Raw genomic sequence first — 18,370 nt, 5'->3', positions numbered from 1 at the left:
CTCAGGGGTGACATTGCTCTGTTGAGAGTGCTCAGTCTAGGCCAGTGGTCAGCAAACTGCAGCTCGAGTGTGGCTCTTCCACAAGATACCACGGCCTGGGCGAGTCTATTTTAAAGAAGTGATGTTAGAAGAAGGTTAAGTGTAAAAATTTGGCTCTCTTGCAGAGACCGGTTTGGCTCAGTGGATAGAGCGTCATCCTGCGGACTGGAAGGTCCCGGGTTCGATTCCGGTCAAGGGCATGTACCTTGGTTGTGGGCACATCCCCAGTAGGGGGTGTGCAAGAGGCAGCCGATCGATGATTCTCTCTCATCGATGTGGTCACCTCAGGCTGTACCCGGGCCCTGGTACTCTCTATCGCTCTTTCTCTCTGTGAAAAATCAATAAAATATATTTAAAAATTTTTGACTCTCAAAAGGAATTCCCATCACTGTACTGTTGATATTTGGCTCTGTTGACTAATGAGTCTGCCGACCACTGGTCTAGGCAGACACTTGACAGCTCCTGTAACCCTAATGGCCGACCGCTTTCTACACATCCACTGCTCAGCTGCTAATGAAATCAATCTCAGTGACGGTCACACGTTTAACCTCCTCACGCGGCCTCTCACGCTTCCATCTGCCTGAACACAGTGGAATCCATGTGCGTGGCGAAAGGGGAAGTCGGCACTGCAGTGCTGCTGGCTGAAGCCCTACCCCACGTCCCAGTTCCCTGAAGTGTGCCCGGCTCCTGGCACCAGGGCCCGGGTACAGCCTGAGGTGACCACATTCGCCTTTGCTCTTGCCCCACTTCCCTTTCTCACTTCCTGGTTCCCCCGCCCCCCCCCCCCCCCCCCCCCGCAAGAGGCCCGGGAACGTCCAGACTCCCCTTCTGAAACGGAACCCGGGCCTCTGCCCACCTCACCACAAACCGCTACTGAGCCCAGCGAGCTATTAGGACAACCAACTGACTCGGAATGAAAGCGGCTGCCTGCCGGAGGGGCGGCCCCTGACGGGCAGTTCACATGTCAGGAGAGGAGCTGGCTGACCAAAACCTCCTCCAGGTCGACACACACAGAGAAACTTCTGTCTCCTGTCATCTCCCTCACGGTCCTGAGCAAGTCCAGCACGTGGCTGGGTCTTCTGAACGCATCTGACCCCTGCACTGTCTTAACCAGCCACTGAATGGGAGATGTTTGCACGGACAAATCCAGTAAGAGATTCATACCTAAAACTTACAAAGAGGACTCATACAACTGAGAACAAATCCCTAACGATCTGATTAAAAATAGACAGAGGACCTGAACAAGCGTTTCTCAAAGACACACAGGGGGATGAGGAGGCCAATAGGCCCATGAAAAGGTGTTCAGCATCACCAATCAGGGAAATGCAAGTCAAAGCCACAATGAGCTGTCACCTCACTCGAGGCCCTGCAAAAGGGGAAGAGGGGGTTTGGGTGCCAGTTTGGGGGAAATGAAAAGGAACGGGATTGAGAGAAATGAAGATTTCCATCCTCTCTGAAATTTTTATTATGAAGTATTTCAAATGCACAGAAACTTAAAACACAATGAACATTCATATCCTACATATATTAACGATTATTAGCATTTTGTTATGTTTACCTTTCTCACTATACATTTTCAATGTTTTTTCTTTTTGTTATGGCACTTACATGTATCATATAACTTTCTCTCAGTAGTATTTTAGTATGCATCACCTAAGAAAATAGGTAATCGCCTACAAAACCTAATTTAGGAGATACTGGTAAACATTCCATTCGCATTTACATAGGTCCAAAGAGTAACTGAAGAATAGTCATTTAAACCTCAGTAAAACCGAACTTTACAAGAAATGAAAACCAGGATGACTTTCCTATAAAGTGGGCTATCTCTGAATGAAAGGCTTTAGGTATTTTCTCATTTAATCCTCACAACTACCCTAGGAGGAAGGTTGTAATCATCTCCATTGTGTAGAAGAAGTGAAGGTGCTGAAGAATGAAGCCCAGGGCCACATAACTGATAAGCAGAAGTAACGGTCAGTGAGCCCGGGGACCTGACACTTGACCTCGGGCCTTTCGCCTCCACAGGGAAAGCCGAGAGCAGTGCTGGCGAGAGCGCATCCTGTGCGGAAGAGGGATGCAGGGCGCCCCATAGCTGTAACTGCACCGCTTGCTTACGGCACTCTAAGTACAGGTAAACCTAAGGTTAGCCTTTTAAAGACTGCTTAGCAGAAGTATGGATTTGGCCACAGTCAGCCCATGGGGCTTTGAGAAACTGGGTCCACTAAACCTCAGGTAAAGAGGTTTGGGCCTTAAACTAAAACATCATGGCTACAGTGGTTGCAAGAAATAAGATTTCATTATTTTTTTTAAATATATTTTTATTGATTTCAGAAAGAAGAGGGAGAAATAGAAACATCAATGATGAGAGATAACCACTGATCAGCTTCCTCCTGCCCACCCTCTACTAGGGATCAAGCCCACAACCTGGGCATGTGCCCTGACCAGGAATCGAAGAGTGACCTCCTCCTGGTCCATAGGTCGACGGTCAACCATTGAGCCACACCAGCTGGGCAAGATCCCGTTCTTTAAATGCCAATTCTACTACTCTAAATTTAGCATGTATTGGTAAATATTTCTATATACAGGCCTGAAATACAATTTAAAAACAAAACCAGCCAAAACCGGTTTGGCTCAGTGGTAGAGCGTCAGTCTGCAGACTGAAAGGTCCCAGGTTCGATTCCGGTCAGGGGTATGTACATTGGTTGCGGGCACATCCCCGGTGGGGGGTGTGCAGGAGGCAACTGGTCGATGTTTCTCATCGACGTTTCTAGCTCTCTATCTCCCTCCCTTCCTCTCTGTAAAAAATCAATAAGATATTTATAAAAAATAAAAATAACCAATATGATTTTCATTGTAACCAATGCTGATATCCACTTAACTCAGGGATAGTAAAAACAGCCTCATAGTTAGATGCATCCAATGTCACGCAGATGTCATTTAAATGTGAATGGCCAGCCTAATTTGTGCACGAGAGCTGTAACAGGTACAGCAGATGGCTGCGGTGAATGCCCCCCAATAAATCACATTTCCCTCTGTGACTTGCACTGGATAATGGTACCATGCCAAACGAACGCAAGCAGAAGCCTTGGCAATCAAGAGGATTCGCCCTCCTTCTGCTGAGAACCCCCCCATCATGTGACTAATCCCAGGCAAACCTGCTGGGGACACAGGATTCAGCAGCCAGCAGCCAGCACTTCTCTCTGGCCTGAGGCAACCAACGCCAGACCCATCGGTCCCTCCCCTTGGGCCCACCTGCTGTTGTAGCTGCAGGAACAAGTACAGGCAAGAGCCTACATTTCTGACACAGAATTATGAGTTAATTAATACTGTGATTCTAAGCCATTCAATTTGGGTTGGTTTGTTACCCAGCAAAGGATAATTAAAATGTATCACAAAAAAACAATTAAGAAAGGCTGCTATAATAAATGGATTCCTAATTGCATGATGGCTTACATACAACAGAAGTATATCTACTGCTTATATAAATAGCTAAATATACTGTTGGCATGCTTTTGAACTAACTACAAAATTCCTTCTTTTTGAAAATTTTTTTTTTAATTTTTTAAAAAATGTTTTATTGATTTTTTACAGAGAGGAAGGGAGATAGAGAGTTAGAAACACCGATGAGAGAGAGTCATCAATCAGCTGCCTCTTGCACACCCCTTACTGGGGATATGCCCGCAACCAAGGTACATGCCCTTGACCAGAATCGAACCCGGGACCCTTCAGTCCCCAAGCCGACGCTATATCTATCCATTGACCCACACCGGTTTTGGCTGGAAAAAAAAAATTCTTCTAACATTGTTTTTACATTATCAACATAAAAATTTCTTGCATTTGGATATTTCTTATGTTTACATTTTGTCTCTGTAACTCTTTGCCTTCACCAATTTGAGAATAGAACTGCCACGTCTTTTACAGCTAAACATTCTCGAGTATCCTGGGATGACTACAAGGTAACCTGTGATTTGCCTCTTCACCTTATAAACGGAAGAATAAAAATAACTAAATTTGGTACTTCATATTTTAAAAAATATATTTTCATTTATTTCAGAGAGGAAGAGAGAGGGAGATAGGAACATCAATGATGAGAATCGTCGATTGACTGCTTCCTGCACGTCCCCTACTGGGGATTGAGCCCGCAACCTGGACATGTGCCCTGACTGGGAATCCAATGGTGGCCTCCTGGCTCATCAGTAGACGCTCAATCACTGAGCCACACCAGCTAGACAGGTATTTCAAACTTCAACTAACTTTCTCGTCATTACCCTTTGGTGCCCCCTAGCAGCCACCTAATGGTCTCACAGACTGCCTTTACCTCTTCTCACGGGGGCAACATCTCACTCGCCCATCTTCTCTGATGGAAACAAAGGCAAAGCTCTCTTCTGCTTGTCCTAGTCCACTGCTACTGCTCTAGATCTGACTGCTGCATCCTTTCATCCTGTCTTACCCCCTAACAAAAACTTAACAGCTGTCACTTTATATGCCTCCAAAGGTAGGTCCCTTATGTTATTTGCATTTTCTTCACATCTGAACCTAACCTCAATGAAATACTTCTGCTGAAATTCTTACAGTACAGACATTACAAGCTCACTAGGAGGGGGAACAAATCCTGGGACTATCTCTGTGGCAACGACCAGTCTGTCCTCTTTGGAGACTCTTTACCTTCATTCGGAGAATCTGCCTGCCTCAAAGGACAGATGGCTGGCTCTTGTCTAATGTGGTAAATGTTATTTACACTCCCAATCCTTGTTTTCAACCAATGTTGCTTTCATTATTTTTTTTCAACCAATGATTTGTGGGATATGGCTAAAGCAGGGCATAGAGGAAAACCTACAGCATTCCGTACAAACCTTTTCAGAAAAGATGAACACTTCCCGTTTAATGAGCCCTCCATTACCATGACACCAAAACCGAGGATACTACAAGAAAACTATAGACCAACAGCCCTCATGGATACAGATGGGGAGTGGGAGGTACCCTAACTAAATAGTAACAAATTGAATCCAAAAGTACTTTAAAAAATTGGCTTAACACTAAAAAAAAAGAAAAAGAAATTCATCATATCAGCAGATGAAAGAGGAAAAACCATATGATTAGGTCTAGTAATAATTAATGTCGTTTTCTAGTACTTTTTTAAATCGAATTTATTTAAACAATACAACAAAATTTAATCAACAATATAGTTGCCGTTGTTTCCTACTACTTGTGCCCAACGCTCAGGAAGCATTTTAATCCTTCTGTTGTAAAATTCTTGTGATTTTGATGCAAAAAATTCGGTCAATGCATTTTTGAGGCATTCTTCATTATTAAATTTTTTTACAAGAAGAAAATTTTGCAAAGAACGAAACAAATGGTAATCAGAAGGGGCAATATCAGGAGAATATGCAGGTTGAGGGAGAACTTCCCATTCCAACTGGAGCAGTTTTTCAGCAGTGATTCTTGCAGTATGCGGTCGTGCATTATCGTGGTGAAGAATTACGCCCTTCCGATTAATCAGCACGGGTTCTTTTTCTCTTAAAGCTTGGGATAACCTTCCTAATTGGGCACTATACACTGCACTTGTAATGGTTTGGTTAGATGGTAAAAGTTCATAATGAAGAATTCCTTTAAAATTCCACCAAACACACAACATCACTTTTTTTGCATGCAAGTCAGGTTTTGGCGTGGGCTGCGGAGCCTCATTTTTGTCCAACCATTGAGGCCGCCTTTTCAAATTAACATACAGCACCCATTCTTTATCTCTGGTAACAATTTGCTCTAAAAACGGCAAACGGTTTTGACGAGAGAGGAGCGAACTGCAAATTGTGACTCTTTGATTACGGTTGTTGTCGGTCAACTCATGAGGAACCCATTTTCCAAACTTTTGGACTTTGCCAAGTGCACGCAATTGATTGGAAATTGTTTTTTGTGAACAATTTTAAGTTGTCGCAAGCTCTTGTTGGGTAATTTGAGGATTTTGCACCAAAAGAGCTTGAAGAGCTTCTTGATCAAAATTGGACACACGGCCTCGACCACTCTTGTCATCTAAAGAAAAATTTCCCTCGCGAAATTTCTCAAACCAACGCTGGCATTTTCTGGCGCTAACTGCATCTTGACCAAGAGCACTATAGATGTTTTTTGTAGCCTCACTTGCTTTTCTTCCTAATTGGAACTCGTAAAGCATGCAGTGCCGAATATGCTCTTCATCCGCCATCTTCTTAGCCCTAGTTTTGCAACAAAAACCAAACCAAACACAAACTTTTCCAAGCAAAACTTGTTAACTGCACTTCACACGTTCTGTAGATACCACGTGTTTGAAGGTTATGTCAATACAAGTCAACGCTAAGCAAGATTTTAAACGAATGTTTAAAAACGACATTAATTATCACTAGACCCAATACTTCAGTAAATAAGTATTTAACAAAATTGAACATTTATTCATAAGTCCTCTAAGGAAACGGGAACAGAAGACAATTCCTCAGTTTTGTAAGGACACCTACAAAAAAAAAAAACCCCTGCAGTTAAATAAATGTAACAGTAAAAGACAGAATGTGTTCCCTTTACGTTCTCAACTTTTAGCACTTCCATTCAGATCAGTCTGGAGATCTAGCCAATGTACAAGGGAGAAGGAAAGAGGAACCAAGGAAGGGAGAGAGAGGAGGGGAGGAGAAGAGAGAAAAAAAGAAGGGGGAAGAAAATAAAGAAGGAAGAAGTTGACAGGAGCTAAAAATAAAGAAAAGGGAAAAGAAACAGAAAATAAAAGACAGATTACAAAGTAATGATCTATTTATAGACACTATGTCTATCTATGCAGAAAATTTCAAAAGCATCTATAAAAAAGCTACTAGAATAAGTGAGTTAAAGAAGATAATAGGATACAAAGTCAATGTACAAAATTCAATTGTTTTTATGTACTAGCAGAAAACTGGAAATTAAAAATTTAAGGACAGCATCATTTACAATAACACTATAAACCATGCAATAATTAGATATAAGTTTATCAAGATCCATATGCTGAAAACTATTTAAAAATACTGAAGACTGTTTAAAAAACTGAAATGGTGATGTTAATGTGCTCAATGGCTGGAAGAGTTCATGTTGTGAGCTATAGATTCAATGCAATCTCGAAGTACCAGCAGGAGTTTTTATAGTAATTGACAGATTGGTTCTAAACTTCACATGAAGGACCAAAGGAACTAAAAAAACAAACATTTTGAAAAGAAAAGAAAAAAAAAAAAGTTGGAATACCTACATTCCCTAATTTCAAGATTACTGCAAAGCACAAAGATATAATAACCAAGACAGTGCAGCATTGGGGAAGGGCAGAAATAGGCAAATCAGTTTGGCAGTACCTTACAAAGGTAAAAAAATATTTACCATACCACTCAGTAATTCCACTCCTAGGCATTTATTCAAGAAAGATGAAATCACATGTTCACATAAGGTTTATATAAAAATGTTATAAACACTTTTTTCATAATAGCCCCAAATTAGAAATGGCCCAGGTGTCCACCAATAGAATGGTTAACAAACTGTGGTATATTCATACAATGGACTACTACTCAGCAATAAAAAAAGAACTGACTCAAGCAACAACATTGATGCCTAGCACAGAGCCGATGCACAAAACAAGGGGCATTCTGAGTGTTTCCATCCAGTCCGCAGCGACACGAAGCAGGTCAGTGCTGCCCAGGGCTGAGGACGGATGGGTAGGTGGGACCCGAGTGGAAAGGGCTGGTGGTAACTTTTGAGGGTGATGGTGATACAAATGTTCCCTATTTCAGTTATGACGACAGCTGCTCAGGTGTCCAAACTCATCAGACTGTACCCTTCCAATGGATGTTTTTGTTGTGTGTAAATTAGAACTTAGCCGAGTTGATTTTAAAAAATATATATTTTATTGATTTTGTACAAAGAAGGGAGTTAGAAACATCAATGACAGAGTGTCATCGATCAGCTGTCTCTTGCACTCCCCCTACTGGGGATATGCCCGCAACCAAGGTACATGCCCTTGACAGGAATCAAACCCGGGACCCTTCAGTCCCCAAGCCAACGCTCTAGCCATTGAGCCAAACCGGTTTCGGATTAGCCGAGTTGATTTTTAAAAGCTGTGGGAAAAAATGGGTTAGAAATATAACACTGTTCTTGTTGAGGAAACAAGCCCCTAAAAATGAAAACGAGTTCCCACATCCGTGTCTGGCTGTTTGCACCGCACTCCCTGTTTGCAGCACTCTCACCGGTTTTCATCTGCTTCAGCAGCACTCACACTTACCAGTCAGATGAAGAATTTTCAGGGACTTTACTTCTCTTACCCCTTGACAGGTCTGACACAGATGCTTATTCAGGAAGTAGGTTTCGCACACCCACTCTAGTCATATATTTCATATGCCATACCCATTACCAACTTTTGCCTGGAGTTATCGTTTTCCCCAGGAACTGGCCCATGTTTCCTGGTCCTCCTCTTGCCAACCTGACCCACCCATCCCAACAGCATCCCTCAGACAGCAATATTCACCCTTCCCATCTTGCTACTTCCATAGACTCTGCTCCCAACAGCAGCTTTCTTCTGGTGTGAATGTCTGAGGACACTGGTATAATGGAGAGATATGGGACAGATGAGAGATATGGGACAGATGGAGGAGGGGAAGCACAGCCCTCCTCCAACAGGCAACTGTGGGTAGGAGGGAGCAGGGATGCCGGGAAAGGTCCAGGTCAGCCAACCTAGACATCCAACTAGCTCAGTGTACTTACCTGCACACCTGTACTTACCGCCTCCTCTAACAGCACTGGCAACAACTGTGTCTAATACCTCCTGAACCCTAATGCACGCACGCACGCACTCCCCTTCTTCCTCACGACTTGCCCAGTATTCCTGACTGGCTTCTCAAGGCTCTGCCTTCCATTTAAGATCCAATCCTTGGGTGTCAGAATTGGTGTTCTTTATCTCAGGTTCTCCAGCAGATACTTCTGGCATCATCAGCTTTTCCCAGGCAGAGATCTTGTCCTTAACACACTGCAGACGGATCACGAGAATTCTCGTGTTTTCTGTTGTAAGGCTTGTGGCCAATCCTACTTTAAAAAGGTATTAGCTTGTAAGAACATGTAATAATTAATTTCAAAAGCAAGCCTTTAACATTTATGTAAAACGGTTTTGTACTCGTTCAATAGCAACTTATCTGGCCACTGGGTAAAGCTAGCAATAAAACTATGGGTCCACAGTGTATTAAGATGTGATAAAAGTACAACTGGGAGTTGTCCTGGTATTGTCTTTCATGCCTTACACTAAATGACCACCAAAATGAATTGTTTCTACAGCACTCTTACCGCTAGTCTCCTCCTTTTCTTCCTGATTTGTCTTTTTCCTGTTTAAAATCTCTCAAGTATAGTTTGGCACAGAGTTTGGGTCTAGTAATAATTAATGTCGTTTTTAAACATTCATTTAAAATCTTGCTTGGCGTTGACTTGTATTGACATAACGTTCAAACACGTGGTATCTACAGAACGTGTGAAGTGCAATTAACAAGTTTTGCTTGAAAAAGTTTGTTTGGTTTGGTTTTTGTTGCAAAACTAGGGCTAAGATGATGGCGGATGAAGAGCATATTTGGCACTGCATGCTTTACGAGTTCCAATTAGGAAGAAAAGCAAGTGAGGCTGCAAAAAACATATGTAGTGTTCTTGGTCAAGATGCAGTTAGCGCCAGAAAATGCCAGCGTTGGTTTGAGAAATTTCGCGAGGGAAATTTTTCGTTAGATGACAAGAGTGGTCGAGGCCGTGTGTCCAATTTTGATCAAGAAGCTCTTCAAGCTCTTTTGGTGCAAAATCCTCAAATTACCCAACAAAAAACAATTTCCAATCAATTGCGTGCACTTGGCAAAGTCCAAAAGTTTGGAAAATGGGTTCCTCATGAGTTGACAGACAACAACCGTAATCAAAGAGTCACAATTTGCAGTTCACTCCTCTCTCGTCAAAACCGTTTGCCGTTTTTAGAGCAAACTGTTACCGGAGATGAAGAATGGGTGCTGTATGTTAATTTGAAAAGGCGGCCTCAATGGTTGGACAAAAATGAGGCTCCGCAGCCCACGCCAAAACCTGACTTGCATGCGAAAAAAGTGATGTTGTGTGTTTGGTGGAATTTTAAAGGAATTCTTCATTATGAACTTTTACCATCTAACCAAACCATTACAAGTGCAGTGTATAGTGCCCAATTGGAAAGGTTAGCCCAAGCTTTAAGAGAAAAAGAACCCGCGCTGATTAATCGGAAGGGCGTAATTCTTCACCACGATAACGCACGACCGCATACTGCAAGAATCACTGCTGAAAAACTGCGCCAGTTGGAATGGGAAGTTCTCCCTCAACCTGCATATTCTCCTGATATTGCCCCTTCTGATTACCATTTGTTTTGTTCTTTGCAAAACTTTCTTCTTGGAAAAAAATTTAATAATGAAGAATGCCTCAAAAATGCATTGACCGAATTTTTTGCATCAAAATCACAAGAATTTTACAACAGAGGGATTAAAATGCTTCCTGAGCGTTGGGCACTAGTAGAAAACAACGGCAACTATATTGTTGATTAAATTTTGTTGTAGTTTAAATAAATTCGATTTAAAAAAGTATTAGAAAACAACATTAATTATTACTAGGCCTAAATACATCCCTTCAGGATTTGTCATCTGTTTAACTATCTAGATATACCAACTCCAAGACTGTCATGTTTGGCTGAGGTATGCTTTCTGCCTTGGGAATACCCTTCCCAAACTTCCCACTCCACACGTTTTTTTATCTGTATCTCCTAGATCAGTGGTCGGCAAACTGTGGCTCTTTGGCCTCTTGAGTGTAGCTCTTCCACAAAATACCACGTGCGGGTGTGCACATACAGTACGATTGAAACTTTGTGGCCCATGCGCAGAAATCGGGTTTTCGGCTCTCAAAAGAAATTTCATTCGTTGTACTGTTGATACTTGGTTCTGTTGACTTTGAGTTTGCCGACCACTGTCCTACAGTTAGGATCTGTTTGCTCATAAAGACTTGGTTTACTCATGACTCTCCTTGCTACCTGCACAACACGCTGTGGATCTGGCAATCACAGCATTTATTATTCTTTATTATGTTACCCTGGTTCACTTCACCCAATAAAGATTAGTTCCTAGAGGTCAGCTATCTTTGATTTCAATATTGTTGGTCCCCAACAGTCCATAGAACCAAGTAGTGTTTCATATATAATTGCCAAAATAGGAAATCTCTAGATTTTAGCAAGAGGAAAGATCAGAACTCACAATGTCCTCTATTATAGTTAGGTTTCTTAAACACATCAGCTTAGGTCTAAGGCATTACTCCTACACCTTATGACTGGAGAGACTAACAAAAATATTTATTCATAGATGGCACACGTATTTTCATTGTTCATAATAACCACTGAACATTATTAGATGCTCTAGTGTCTGGTGCATTTAATCCTCACAACTTTGAGGTAGACAGCAGCATTACCTTTTCTATAGGCAGAGGCAAGGCACGGAGAAGGTAAACTAGGCAGTCTGGTTCCAGATAGAATCCATGCCCTTAACCACTTAACCACTACGCTACAAACAATACTTTCATCCTGAAAACTGTGCTGCAAATACAAAATTTACAGATAGGTTTTACATTAGAAATTTCCAAGTAAATCAGCACAAATGGTTAAGGTAATGAAGAAAGAGCTTTTTCTCCACTACCACCACAAACAGCCATTTCTTACATTACCACAAAATTTTAACCAATACTTTTGGATCCAACTTTGTGATAATGATTATACAAAAGCAGATAGAGAAACTGTAACATTAATTAACCCATCGTAACCTTTCAGCATTCAGATAACTCTATTTTACTGTTAAGTACTGTAAACTTATAGACATAAAAGTGGAAATGACAGATTTTCTTGAAAGCATTATTCTAAATTACAGGATACTTTGGCAAGCTCATTTGGAAGCTTTATTAAAAATATCAATTAGGAATGGTTCCATTTTAATTAAGAACTAGATATCGAAGAAACAAGTTACTCTGTGTCTAAGAATAGGTCCTGACAGGTGCTCCACAGTCCAGGGCAGAGTTAAGCAGTACAATACCACTTCCAAAAATTTCATTTATTGCTGGGGTGTATGTTCATACCATGCTGCTCTTTGCCTCTCTATAAATAAGCAACCAACAGTCTACCTTATTATTAGCCGCTGGTCTAAAACTAATGATGGCTTTAATACCTGAAAATGTACTGACTCGGTAAAGAAAGTAACGCTGTATTTTCATCAACATCAACACATCTGGTTTTCTTCAATGCCTTTTACTTTCCACAGTAAATCAATGTGGAAAGTAAACTCGCCTGACATAAAAGACCAGGTATTCCCCATTCAATGCAGGAATTCTGTGTTTAAAAAGAACATTCAATTCCCTATCTTAAGCACAGCATTCACAAAATGCGATAGGCACTCCGAGTGTTCTCTGGCTAAATCCTTATGGAAGTTGCACCAGCTGTTGCTGAGTAAAACTCACCACTGGAGCACAACAAGTAGCCACTTCCTCTGTAGAAAGCCAAGTGGCAACTTAGTTTCTGAACGGAAAGATCCCAGTAGAGATGAGAAGTTCCCAGAAAAAAGATAACTGAACTATTGTTATTCACAATACAGCAAAGAAAACATCAGAAGTTACATATCTGGGGTGAGGGTGGGGGGAGGAGGTGGAGGGGAGGGAATGGGCCAAACACAAAATATTGGTATGCCAGAGTTTTTAACTTAGAAAATATCTGTTTTTAACTTAGAAAATATCAGAACATATTGGCAATGGTGGTTAAATGTGATGTGGGACACATCACATTTAACCATATCACATTTAACCACCATTGCCAATACGTACTGAGCTCACCTCAGAATAAATCAAATTGCAAGAGAATGGCCCAAATGAACTAGAAGACTTCCTGCAACACACAGTACTATATTTACTAAGCAGCATTTACCTCTATGCAGTTTTATAAAGTTCCCAATAACCGAATCTATATGGACCCTTACTCTACAAAGAGTAAGATGACTTCGTTATTATTATCAATGCATAAAGTGTATGTCAATTAGATGTTAATTCAATCATTCATGAGTTTTTAATTAAAGAATCTCATGCTTTGTTCAAATGTAGCTTACTGTTAGGAAATTTCCCTTCTTCCCTTTACGCCAAGTCAGTAAAAAAAAAAAATTAGGCAATATTTACTATAAATTTACAATCTGTTTCATTTAAAGGAAGACCCGTATGTCTTGTTATGATTATGTTAATTTAAATGATTGCTCTTACAGGTTACTAGACCCAACTTTAGAAAGTAAAATAAGCTTTGAAATAGAATCTGCCATTTTTATTAACTAAAATACATATTGCAAATATGCTGAGGGTGCCCTCAGGCATTTGGGCTACGTATTCCACTAATTTAGTGGGTGAAAACTGAAATAACTGTATAGCCTATAAAAGAAATAGAAAACATATATAGTAAGTAACAGATAACAGCATGTTTTTAAATGTTTCAGCTACTACAGAAAAATCAGTTATAGAAACCATTATTTGTATTTCAATCATAAACACTGCTCTTAAAACACAATCTATATCCGATTCATAACCACCTCTGAAAAACACAGGTTAATGTGCTTACTTAGTCTTTTTCTCTGGCAAAGAGCCAAAAGTCAGACAGTAATTCTGCTCTTACACATCCTTGGGGGGGGGGGGGGGGGGCAGTCAGATCTCAGTAAGACAGAGTCAAAACTGGCAGTTAAATCCATTATGAAGAAGGTGCCAGTGAGTGAAATTTCAAAACATACTGCTTCCTATATTTGCAAGTGTGATCTTATTTGAAAATAAGTATTTACAAAGATTCTAGAAAGCTATCACCAACTTGACAACTTAGGTTTTCAATCTTTATTTTGTCTCCATAATATTCAGCTGCCAGTACTTTGAGCTACACATTTAAATATCTAATGTCATTTTATGTCCTACTTACACTATTCAGTGTCTGCATACAAGTTATAAATATTATGTGGCATTATGTAGAATATTACTTATAACATCTTCCAGAAGAGCAACATTGAATAAAAACTAGAGCATCGGGGGCTTGAAAAGCATTTTCTTTTCAATTTCTCAGTTCTTTTTAGGAACTTATTGATGGAGACTGAATTTAAAGTAAATTTTTTTTAACTTTTTTAAGTTTTAATTAAAAAAGGACTGCTATAAACAAGTTAATAACGTTCCAGACAAACGCTGTGACAAGTCGCACTTGACACTAACAGACGCGGAGCAGCCGCAGCAGACCTCACAGAGAAAGACGGAGACGCGGCCCAGGATCAGCGCAGAGGAGAACCAAGGGGAACCGAGGGGAGCCTAGGCCGACACGCTCTAAAAGTCAGTGAGCAAATCACATCGGAAAGTCAACTTCCAGAAGAGCTCTAGCAGTGAGCCACCACTGCCACAGTAAACTCGTTCCTTCCAGAATGGAAGAAAACTAAGTAACATTATACCAGAGGTAGAAAAAAATGAATTATTCACATTATAAGAGGTTTTTCCTGCGGTATGTGTGTGTGAAAACTCACAAAATTGAAAATGTGGAATAGATTCATATTAAGATTTCATGATAACAGAAAAAATTTAAGAATATCTCCCTTGAGGAAAAAATTATTTTCCAAAACTGATTCAGAAAGCACCTATGAAACTGTGCTGTCAGCTGTCACACTGGAGGTTTGGGCTTCTTTTATCAAGTACAGCATAACAAAGGCATTTCACAGTATAACTTAGGGAAAATGTTATCTGGTCCAAAATCACACAGAAAGCAATAAAAAACTCTTTTAATTGTTTATAATACACAAATTTGCTGGGTAGCAGCAGTTGCTCCTGTACATGCCCTTTAAGAAAACAAAAACAAAACACACACACACACACACACACACTCATACACACACACGAGAAAGAAACAGAAGCAATAGAGAGGAAAAAAGAGAATAAAGAATAGTAGCATTAAATAGAAAAACAAATACTTAAATACATGAAAGAAGGCTTAAGACAAGAAAATGTTTCTGTGCAACTTTCACTTATGCCGAGAGAAGTGCACTGCTTAAATGCTCACTGATAACATTTCCCCAGGTTGAAAATAGCAATCTACTTATTGGGATTTCTGATATTCAAACACAAAAAAAGGAAAAATAGGATATTTCCATATTGCAGCCCTAATAACTCTCTCCCAGTGTTTTTTAACCATTCAGATGTATTTTGTGGGAATATTTATTCACATAATTTTGTTTAACACATTTCTTTCTACACAAAACTGAATTTAAATGTTCTATAACATTTTCAATTACAGCAACAACACACTAATAAATTATAAATTAACAAAATCTTCATATTTGCTTTAAAAATCATTTATCAAACACTAACTTCCAGATTATCTGGAAAATTAAAGATGCATACTGCTATAAATCTGACATCCTAATTGATTTCTGATTTTTAAAAGTATATAAAAGTCCCTCAAATTATTCCAAGTTCCACTCAAGAAAATTTTATTTTACTCTTTTCATAAGTTATGAAGCTTACAACCTGCTAAAACATTTTACCCAAATGTGGGAAAACTGCCTGGAGATGCAAAGCACAATTAAATAATTACATGAAAAGAACAAATGAAAATACCCGTTAAAACAACATTACTGCAGTTGGCAGCACTTAAAACTGATAATTTGTATTTTTTTTAAATTGCATAGCTGCAAGATGATTCATTGCTGATTGGCTGTCGAGCAGTTTTATTTAAGAGGAGAGAATATACTTAAGAAATTACAATTCAGTAGACAATCCAATATTTAATTCATTAAAATGTAATTATGTAACCTGATTTACTCTTTGGACTGCATTCTGTTAACATTAAACTTTTAATTTAAAATGTTTAAGTATTTTAGCTTTCCTATGTAGAAGTCTATTTTCCACTTTTTTGGGGGGAAATATTAGAACTTGAGATCATGGTCTACATTCAGAGAATGTTTCACTGCTTGATTACATTTCTTGGTTTCACATTTAAAACTTTAATTTATAGGAAGAAAAGTATGTGGTCTTCAACTTAAAAATAGATGAATGCAGAAACATCATGTTGGAGAAAATAAAAAGACCCCCAAACTAAAAAACACAACAAATCAAAACACTAGTTGCGCGGCTCTAGAGAACTTAATAAAAAGTAAATCAACTTTTAAATCAGTTAACTTTGGCGTCTGCATACAAAATGTTTATCAGCATTACCGATGTAGATGACTAGTAAGGGATGTGCAGCATTTTCAAAATCCCTGTGAGTCCTTATGTCATGTTTGGTGCACTGAGTTCTGTGGCAAATGTCCTCCCTCCAGCAGGGTTTTTCCCTATATGATTGTCCACCTCTGCATCAACTGAGTTGCACAGAACTCAGATTTTGGCTGAGTATGCCTGCATTTTTTGTTTTTCCAGAGACAGATCCCCATTTCCTCTTGTTTTTTTAAGCATCTTGAGAAGAGAAGAAAACCTGTGTAAAAGTAGATACATTTTGATTTAAGCAAAGGTCCACACTAGTAATACAAATCAAAACAAACATTCATTTCCCATGAACACTGCTTCAGTTACCGTAAAATTTCACACACTTACTATTCTAAAAACTCATAAAGGTAGTGTTCTTCAAAAGAACAGATCAAGAACCAATTAATGCTTAAAATATCATAAAAAATCACCATCACATAGTACTTTCTCTCTACAATAAAGACTATGTCAACACTTCAACTTTGTCATCATTCTACTCGTTATGGTGATCTGTGATCAGTGATCTTTGACGTTACTAACGTCATTGTTTTGGAGACCACACGCCATGCCCACATAAGACAAACTTAATGCTGAGTGTGTTCTGACTGCTCCAGCAACTGCCAGGTCCCCAGTCTCTCTCCTTCTCCTTGGGCCTCCCTATTCCCCGAGACACAACAATATTGAACAATGGATAATTACTAACCCTACAATGACCTCTAAGTGTTCATGTGGAAGGAAGAGTCCCACATCTCTCACTTTAAATCAGAAGCTAGAAAGGAGTAAGTGTAGTAAGAAAGGCAGGTTGAAAAATAAGATAGGCTGAAAGCTAGGCTCTTGTACCAGTTAGCCAAATTATGAATACAAAAGATAAGCTTTTCTTTTTCTTCTTTTTGAATTATTGATTTCAGAGAGGAAGGAAGAGGGAGATGTAGATAGAAACATCAATGATGAGAGAATCACTAATCAGTTACCTCTTAAATGCCCCCCCACTGGTGATCAAGCCATGACCTCCTGGTTCATAGGTTGCTCAACCAATTAGCCATGCTGGCCGGGGCCAAAGGATAAGTTCTTAAAAGAAGTTAAAAGTGTTACTGCACTGAATGCTCGAATAAGAAAGCAAAACAGCCTTATTGCTGATATGGGCAAAGCTCTACTGGTCTAGAGAAGATCAAACCAGCCACATGCCTCCATGCCAAAGCCTAATCCAAAGCAAAGCCCCAACTCTCTTCAATTCTATGGAGGCTGAGAGGTGAAGAGACAGAAGAAAGGTGTGAAGCTGGCAGAGGTTGGTTCATAAGGTTTAAGGAAAGAAGCCATCTCCATAACATAAAAGTACAAGGTGAAGCAGCAAGTGATGATTTAGAAGCTGCAGCAAGTTATTCAGAAGGTCTAGCCAAGGTAATGAAGGTGGCTACATTCCACCACACACTTGCATGGAGACAAAACAGCCTTACAGATGTCACCTAGGACTTTCATAGCCAGAGAGAAGTCAGTGCCTGGCTTTGAAGCTTCAAATGACAGGCTGACTCTCTTGCGAGGGGCTAATACAATTAAGTTGAAGCCAATGCTCATTACCAACCTGAAAGTCCTGGTGTCTTTAAGAATGCTCAACCTAATCTGCTACATAAACAGTAAAACAAAACCTGGAGAACAGCATATAAACCATGGCTTACAGCATGGCTACTGAATATTTTAAGCCTACTGCTGAGACGTACTGCTCAGAAAAAAATTCCTTTCAAAATAGTACTGCGCAGTGACAATGTACCTGGTCACCCAAGAGCTCTGATGGAGATGTACAACGAGATGATTGCTGTTTTCATGCCTAACAGAGCATCCATTCTGCAGCCCAGGAAATCAAGCACTAATTTTGACTTTCAAGTCTTATTCAAGAAATACATTTCGCAAAGCTGTATTTGCCAGTCATTCCTTTGAAAACCCTCTGGAAGGATTTGGTATTATAGATGCCACTGAAAACATTAGTGCTTCATGGGAAGAAGGCAAACCATCAACACTACAGGGGTTGGGAAGTTGATTCCAACCCTCATAGGTGACTGAG

The 18,370-nt window shown here is 39.9% G+C and overlaps 1 protein-coding gene across 1 annotated transcript in view; it reads right to left on the bottom strand.

The window, feature by feature from the left end:
- Window positions 1-13,368: 13,368 nt before the first annotated feature.
- Window positions 13,369-18,370, bottom strand: part of ZNRF2 (zinc and ring finger 2) — a 61,580-nt gene continuing 56,578 nt past the window's right edge. Inside the window, exon 5 of the mRNA XM_036453762.2 lies at window positions 13,369-16,543. The gene's annotated coding sequence lies outside the window, so the exon portion shown is untranslated. The remainder of the gene's footprint in view (window positions 16,544-18,370) is intronic.

This window comes from Pipistrellus kuhlii, unplaced genomic scaffold (assembly GCF_014108245.1).
Source record: "Pipistrellus kuhlii isolate mPipKuh1 unplaced genomic scaffold, mPipKuh1.p scaffold_m20_p_26, whole genome shotgun sequence".
Classification (NCBI taxonomy): Eukaryota; Metazoa; Chordata; class Mammalia; order Chiroptera; family Vespertilionidae; genus Pipistrellus; species Pipistrellus kuhlii.
Note: the sequence above shows the minus strand (reverse complement) of the source record. Positions and strands in the feature narration are given on the sequence as shown.